This window comes from Tamandua tetradactyla, chromosome 1 (genome assembly GCF_023851605.1).
Source record: "Tamandua tetradactyla isolate mTamTet1 chromosome 1, mTamTet1.pri, whole genome shotgun sequence".
Classification (NCBI taxonomy): Eukaryota; Metazoa; Chordata; class Mammalia; order Pilosa; family Myrmecophagidae; genus Tamandua; species Tamandua tetradactyla.
The window spans coordinates 131,310,173-131,317,985 of NC_135327.1; the positions used below are offsets into that span (position 1 = coordinate 131,310,173).

General features: G+C 38.5%; 1 pseudogene; it reads right to left on the reverse strand.

The window, feature by feature from the left end:
• Positions 1–3,435: 3,435 nt before the first annotated feature.
• Positions 3,436–6,953, reverse strand: LOC143681358 (zinc finger MYM-type protein 4 pseudogene; annotated as a pseudogene).
• Between the last annotated feature and the right edge of the window lie 860 nt (positions 6,954–7,813).

A 7,813-nucleotide genomic window follows, 5' to 3' on the forward strand; every position in this document is an offset into this window, starting at 1 on the left:
TAAGTCAAACGTCACTCATTGCAGCAGACACGCCTCCTAGCTGACTGCAGATGTAATTAGCAACAAATGAGGTACACGTACCATTGGCTTATGTCCGCAGCAACAAGCCTAGGCATGCTCACCTGGCCAAGTTGACAACTGAATCTAACTAACACAAATTGCAAGGAAGTGTAATCATGCCCCTGATGTGTCTATCTCCCAGTACTTTGGGTTTCACTGTTTGAAACAGATAACACAGGGAAAATTTCACATCGCCTGTAATCTGAACGTATGTCTTTATTGCTTCCAAATAATGAAGAATAGCTCATGTACATATAAACAATTTCACAGGAAGATATTAAAAGTAGAAAAGTTCTAGTACCTAATCAGTATATCGCCTTGAAGAAATGAACTTTTTCACAGATTTCTTTCACATCTTTATTCACTTTTATAATTTTATGAACATTCTCCTTGAAAAATAGTATTTCAGATTTTTGCTCTTATTGCTTTTCCTTATATTTATGTGGGGGGGGGGAGAAGCCACCTGAAAATTCATAATTAAAGGCTTGCCTTTCAGAGGAGTCAGCAGTACAAGTTGACAGTGAATATTCCAAAAACACTTGGGGTCAAGGTTTGTTTTATTGTAGCCTTTAGATGTGAGTGCTGAAGCAAATGCAAACCCTCTGTGGCAGAAGGCAGCACAAACTAGACTATAATGTATTTCAACAGATAAAGATCAAATGATTGGGTCCAAAATTGAATACATCAAAATACAAAGAAAGTAAATTACCACTAGTGAGATGTAGTGGAAATAAAAAGCCATAGATCAGATACACGCCAACTTCAGACACTGGAATCATCAAAAACAGAATAAAAATAAACATTAAGGATTCAAAACATGAAAGAAAAATAAGCAGCAAAACACTATGAAAAATGATGAAAGCATATTTGGGTGAAAATCAAATAGCATACAAAGAAAAGAAAATATTAAAATTAAATTTAAAATTACATGCCCAGTCAAGCACTAATGGATCTTATACATATGGAACTTGCATTGGTAGACTGCTTTACTACTTTTATAAGTCCATGGTTCTATATGTCACCACCTAATTTAAGTCCAGAAATATCTCCCAAGGCTATACCTTTCTGAATAATAAAAATCAGGATTTTTCTCTATTTTAGCAATTATTTTTAGTGTCTCAGAGCAGTCATAATTTATTTATTTTTTAAATGACAATATTTTCTCCTATGAATTAATTTACAGTTCTGGGCAACTCTGTGAACTAACATGCAAGGAAATCCTGATATAGTCATTTATCCAGGTATTGGATGTTTTCAGTTAAAAGGCAAAGGTTTTTTTCTTTCTGGTATTTTATAACAATTTACCTACTCTGCTAACAATATTTGTTTTTCATACAGCTACGGAAAGGGAAAACATTAGCGTTTATACAAACCATAAAATTCGTGTAGTGAGGAATAATACACCTGATGTTTCTGGATAGTTTACTGGCAGTCTTATCAGACAATCCGACAATCCAATTCTTTTTCCTCCATATCTAACAAGGTCTGGAAGTAAGGAAGTTTTCCAGTTAGAAATGACAAACACAGATGGAAGAATCATACAGAATTAGGGAAGATTTACTTCTTTCACACAGTTCTTGGTAATAGACATGAAATTTGTTCCAGGCAGAGGGACAGAACAATCAAATACCCAGTGTTGAAAGACCTACTTTTTATTTTTATTTTTGTTAAGGGACGTAATTTGTTTTTTAAAAAAATACACCTGCCACCCCCACTTAAAATGGGACATATTGAAAAGATTAAAATTTCCAACAGTCTTTTTGGACTTTTCTCATTTCTATCATAGGGTTAAATTAATCTCAAATAAAGAAGTTTTGTGATTGACCAACATCATAAAAGCTTTGATTCAAAATTTTGCAAGGAAGAAACTGAGACTGGATATGGGTAAGATGCACTGGTATGCCCAGCGTACCTATGGTTTGCAAGCTTCATGGAATTATTAAAACAGCTGGAGTTTGGAATAACGCTATAAGACCTGCTTGTGGATATCCTAAACTTAGGATCCCCATTTTCAAGTTCGTTAGAGTAGCAAGGTCATCTTTCAAATGCTTCATATAGAAACATATTAGGGCCTTTTCTACCATAACTCTGATAGCTGAGTAATACTTGTCTTTGTACAATCACCCATAGGTTTTCCAGAGTAGGGAGATTATTCTTTTTGAAATGACAAGGACCTCCAGAAACTAGTACAAAAGACAAAATAAGAGGAATTATTTGAGAAACAGGAAGGTAAAGCAGGGGCAGGAAAGCTGCCATTTTCAGAAAAAATGATGAAAGGAGAACCCCCACTTCTGTGTACACGGCTCATGTTATGAGACAGCAGGAATAAAGGGCGGAACCCAAAGAAATGGGCATTTTAGTGGGTTTTCTACAAACAACTCAAGACACTTGGGGTCTATTGGGCTCCACAGATCTTCTGTATGCGTAATTAGTTCGTGGATTTCATCCCCTTCACCTTAATTTACCTACATCTAGACCCACAGCTGAGAAGGCTAAATATAAAAAAATCAAAGGGACATACTGTGTTAACAACAGTAAAGGCCTTTTTCCCTGATGTGAGGGGTCCATGACAAAAGTACTGAAGCCTTCTATCCTTCACACAGTTGGCTTGGCAGTGAAAATTAAAGCCAAGACCATGTCACTCTCTACTTTATTTATTTATTTATTTTTGCATGGTCAGGCTTTGGGAATCGAATCCCAGTCTCCGATTTGGCTGGCAAGAATTCTGCCATTAAGCCGCCATTGCACTACCCCACTCTACCTTCCAAAAAAAAGTTGAGGGTGATGCGATGGTCGCTCAGTGGCAGAATTCTCACTTGCCATGTTGGAGACCTGGGTTCGATTTCCGGTGCCTGTCCATGCAAAAAAAAAAAAAAAAAAAAAAAACAGAAAACTTGAATTATAGGTTCTTCGAGTGTTGGTTCCACAGTCCTCATCTGATGCCATTTGTAGCCCTGTACTGACTTCTCCTGACTTTTACATAGGGCTTGCCCAAGTTGTCTATTGCAGCCAAGGTGTCATTTCAAGTCCTCTCTAAGATCTAAGGGTTACTATGGTAGAGTTTTATACAAGTTTTCCTTAAAAATATCCACAATGTATTATTTGCAAACAAATAAGCTAATACATCACAAATAAGGGAAATTGGTTAGTCATTCTGGAGATGTCTAAGAACTAGATATCACTGACAAAGGACAGAATTTCTAACTCCTTAGTTTTCATTTGTGCATCCACTCTGTGGTTCACAGGTGGGCTATTTTCCATGATCTCATAATCAAGTCAGGAGGACTTGGGTTGATATACTGTTTTCCAATGGCTAGATGCATTCCCAGTTTGGCGCGTATCAATATATATGAAAATAGGAAACTCACTTCCATTTTAATCCGGTAACTCAGCATCAGAGGTTTCATATTTGACTTTGGCAAGTTCTTCATGTACCTTCCTCACCATGAGGATATGCGTTAACACAGTGTCTCAGTTCCCAGGGTCTATCAAGAACATGGAGTACCACATGGGGCTATTCGGGACACAGGAACGCATGGGTTGAAGGTAAAGTGCATCATGCCTCTGCTTCGTACTTTCAGAACGTGTGAGAGTGTTCTGAAAACTCATGAAATCAGGACTGGGTGCGCTGTAGTATTCTGCAGGGATAGCACCCAACTGTTCGCACTCCCACAAATGCTCCTCTTTAATGTGAGAGAACATATAACCATTATGCAGAATTGTCGGTTCCTATATTTTCAACAGTTTGGTAAGTTCAGTCACAAATCTGGAATGGGGTTCAGTAAAAATGTTATCTATTCTACCATTTTCAAACAGGTACTGCTGAATTCCAAGGCACAAATATCAGATACTGTCTGGATCGTATTTTTCACCATTTGGTCTCAGTACTTCTTGAATAAACTGCCATAAGTCCAAACTTAACTCAGCAAAAGTGCAGGAGAGAATATCTCTTTTCAGCTTAAAGAGAGTACTCTAAAAACTGACTTAAGGATTCTTGAGAGAGTGCATGGTCTGGAGCACTTCCTAAGGGGTCAGGACATGGGCTAGAGGAGGCAAGTTCAACTCCTCCACATTTCAGTTCTCTTTGTTCTTCCATGTCATTTTTCCAGTGAACCCAGTTCTTCTAGGCATTTGCCCCATACATGTACTTCAGTGTCATCCCAGACACTGAGCGCCCTTGAAAGGCTCCCTGAATAAGACTCCTGGGCTCCACAGCCACTACAGACTTCTTCCATCCTCCTCCTCTGGGCTGGGGGAAGCCATCTCTGTGTCATTGTCTTATTGGGAAATGTGACTGGATGCCCTGTCTTTTATTAAGTGGGTCAAAGTATATTGATGACAAATCTGCTTTCAGATCCTGTTCAGTTTCTTCTTTTAAGAACTGTTTCAAGTCTGAATCAGCCTCTTGCACAGTTTTTGACTTTAAGGCATAATGACTCAGTTCTTTTTCTCAACTATATAGAGTAGATACTGCCTCAGATTCAAAATCACCACTCTATGTACTGCCTTGTTCTTTTTACAAACATCTTGATGTCTAGAAACAGTTCTTGTTCTGAAATTTGGGAACCTCCCTGGGACAAAGTTTTCTCCTTCTCTCCCTCTTTTTTTTTTCCTTACATGGGCAGGCACCAAGAAATGAACCTGGGTCTCCAGCATGGCAGGCGGCGAGAACTCTGCCTGCTGAGCCACAGTGGCCTGCCCTCTCCTTCTCTTCATCTTCTGCAATCATTTCTGCCATCTCAAGAAGATCAACTTCAAATGGATGCATGGGGAGCTCTTCCTGAATGTCTTCAATACTCTCAGTGACATTATCTTCATTATTCAATGAGGATGGAATAAACATGGGGACAGGCATTGGAACTGAAATTACAAATGGGACTGGAGCATACCTAGTATAAAGATGAAGAGGTATGGGCACAAACACTTTACAGGAACTGGTACCACAATGATTTGGGATTGATTTGGAATGTCTTCTGTCTGGCTATCCTTTGTTTAGTTATTTGGTTTACAAGAAGTGACTTTAGTTTGCATGATGGTTTGTGCAGTAAAGCTTTGTTCTTCAAAAGCCTTGGAGGTTGGAAAGGTGGTAGTTTCCAGGCATCTATTTATGTACCTGCATTCTCAATAATTTTCTCTGTTACTGTCAGAACTGCACCGTGTAATACACTGCTAGAATTCACTGTGGGCTGGGCAGCAGGAGCACTTGCCAGTGATACTGCATTAGCTATAACTGGAGTTGAGTCTTTTCTTAGAGATGGGGGACCCACTGAAGCAGCTTGCACTTTGGAAATACTTTCCGCACTGTTTTATGAAGGTAGGCCACACATACTTTGCTGATTACAGGACATCAAGATACAAAGCATGTTACAAACATGTATTTCTCCTCTCCACTTCAAGGATTCACTGAGTTTCCCCTGTCCCTTACAACCATCATATCTGGCCATATGATAGAAGAAAACTGTATATTTGAGCATTCTTCACAACAGAACTTTTCCACCTTCCCTCCAATTCTGTACCAAAGTCTGTACCAATTTGGGAGATGTCTGTAAACAATGACTGCACATCTTACAGTGATTTTCCCAGTATTTTGCAAAGTCATGTTTATACAGCAATTTGCAACCTTTGTTACAGCATGATTTGTCAGCACCTGTGAATCACACAGTCTCTTTTATACTTTTCTCAATTTTACAATATTCACACATTACCAATACATTATTTATTTTCTTATATTTATCAGAACAATACTTGCCACAGAACTAAACCATTTTAGCCTTTTAGTCAAGGAGTTTGAATTTTGTGGCAAAAAGATGGTTTCAGGACAGATGCTTGAGTTTGACAACACTTCATGTAAACTCACCATATTGGGATTGGACAGCAAGACTCTGGAGACCAGCTGCATCAGAGCTACTAGTGGAGGGCAGAGAAACAGCAGAGGTGATACCTCCTCCTGCTAACACTATTGAACCCGTGGGTATGCTTAGAATAACTTGGCCTTGAGACAAAGGCACTACTGAAGAATTCATTCCTGTTGGTATTTTGAACAAATTCTGGGAAGCTACCACACAACTGAAGCTACAGAAGTTGCATATACTTTCATCTGATATGGCTAGGCTATACTAAGGGATTGCTGAGGTTTTACAACTGTTACACTGAACTTGATCACCTGCAGAAGTAACAATTTTAATTCTGCAAACAGGTAAGCAATTAACAGAAAAGAAAGCTTTGTTTTACCCTAAGCTACTGGTGTTTTCAATAATTTCTGCTGAGAAGCTCAATTATTTGCAAAGTGTACATGGTGTAATTTTGGCTCTCTGCTTGTATGTGGTGACACAGGTTGGACTATACAACATCTTAGACTGGCCCTCTATCTGAAGCATGTGGCACTGACCCGAGCCACTGTAACAGTAACCTTCACAATTCTCACAACAGTTCATGGCGAGGTTGTTAACAGTATCTAACTTAGAGAAGCAGGTGTCATTGCAAAGTTTATGGACTACATTCTGATAGTTAACTTCATGTCGAGTAACAGCATTCTTCTGACACATACTGCACTTGGTTGAAATGCTATTTGCATTTATGGTAACACTAGGTCCTTTTTAGTTTAGATGTTGACAAACATGACTGATTGTAAAAATCTTTACTAGTGGTGGTATTTTCAAACTGGGCACTGATTACACCTTTTGGATTTAAAGAAACTTTGAGCATTTTTCTTGGTGGGAAGAGGTGGTGGATGGACAGGTGGAGCTGCATATCCAGTGAGGCAGCGGGTTGATCAGAATAGTTGAGTAGACCCTTTCTTCTGATAAGCAGTGCCCCTTTTGGAGGATTCTTTTACAGCTGGAATGGGAAACTCAAACAGCTGAAGCTGGAACTGAAGGAAGCATTTTATTCATGCCAGATGATGCCAGTGAAGACTGAAAGTCAAGAGAACTGTCATTGACCGAAAACACAGCACTGATTTCCAGTTTCCCCTCTTGAGCTTTTTGCTGTTGGCTATGACCATATTCAGTTTTCTATAATTTCATAAAAAACTGTGCCAGTTTTCTGCTCAACCCTCTTTTGGGGGCCAGACCCCACACCTCTCTTTGCCATGTTGTGTCCCACTCAGCTATTTTTAAATACATTACTTTTAAAATAGTGAATATGTTTTAAACACCTTGTTGTTTCCAGCAGTATATCAACTTTTCCTTGGCAAACCTCCAAAAGGAAAATATAAAATAAATTATTAAGCCATCAAAAAACGAATATAAAAAATGGTTGTAAGCCAAAAACTAAGCAAATATAGAAATGAAATATTATTAAGATGATTTTCAACTTGAGGGCAATACAGAAACAGGTGAAATATTATTAATTCCCATGCACTTATGGAGTATTGACACTAGGCGGAAAAACTCAAATTCAACAAAAAGTGAGTAAATTTAGAGACACCCAGAATAAATATGGCATCATCTTGCTGCAGAAAAACTCTCCCATAAAAACAAACAAACAGAAGTTATAAAAAGTTGGACAAAATCTTTAAAACATAGGTGAAGGCATTGCATGGTATCCAAGCAAAACTTGAAGGGTCAAGATCTAGAATGAAAGGAATTGGAGAGAGTTGGTGCAATATGTAGCATACTTTCTTCCCTTGAGGCATGTACCAATCCCAAAATAGTGGCTTATCAACTGAGGAACTGAGACATCTCATAAGGAAATACAGACCAAACAACAACAAAATCAAACACAAAGACAAAAACCAAAACCAAAAAAACTG